Raw genomic sequence first — 462 nt, 5'->3', positions numbered from 1 at the left:
AAAATGGATGGATGTTAAAACTGGAGCTTGTGGTCTGACAGTGTTATTTCCAGGTGGACACAGATTATGAATTCCCTTAGACAGAGTTTGTATCAACAGAAGGAGCAGAAAGAACCAGCACCAGTGTCCTACTTTAGTTCAGGCAAACAGAAGTTCCCAACAAAGTGGAATTCCTAGGAATGGACTGCTACTACAAATCTGCTAATGTAAGAGAAGTTGAAAAATCAGATTTAAATTGACAGGGTTTTGCATCAGGGCTCACACAAGGTTTTGCATCTTTATATACTTCAGATTTAAAACAAATCTTTAGCTAAACAAGTGTATCTTTGTGTGTAAACCTGATTATGTCATAATTCATTAGAGGCCTTGGCTGAGCATCTGATTTTGAGAACAATGCCTATGGGGTGTGCGAAGGGGGTGCTATTCAATTCAGATTTGGCTTTGGCCTGAATCAGGGACAGT

Source organism: Gavialis gangeticus, unplaced genomic scaffold, assembly GCF_001723915.1.
Source record: "Gavialis gangeticus isolate Ggan-Ray unplaced genomic scaffold, GavGan_comp1, whole genome shotgun sequence".
NCBI classification, from domain to species: Eukaryota; Metazoa; Chordata; order Crocodylia; family Gavialidae; genus Gavialis; species Gavialis gangeticus.
The sequence above is the reverse complement of the archived record's forward strand: the minus strand, read 5'-3'. Positions refer to the sequence as shown.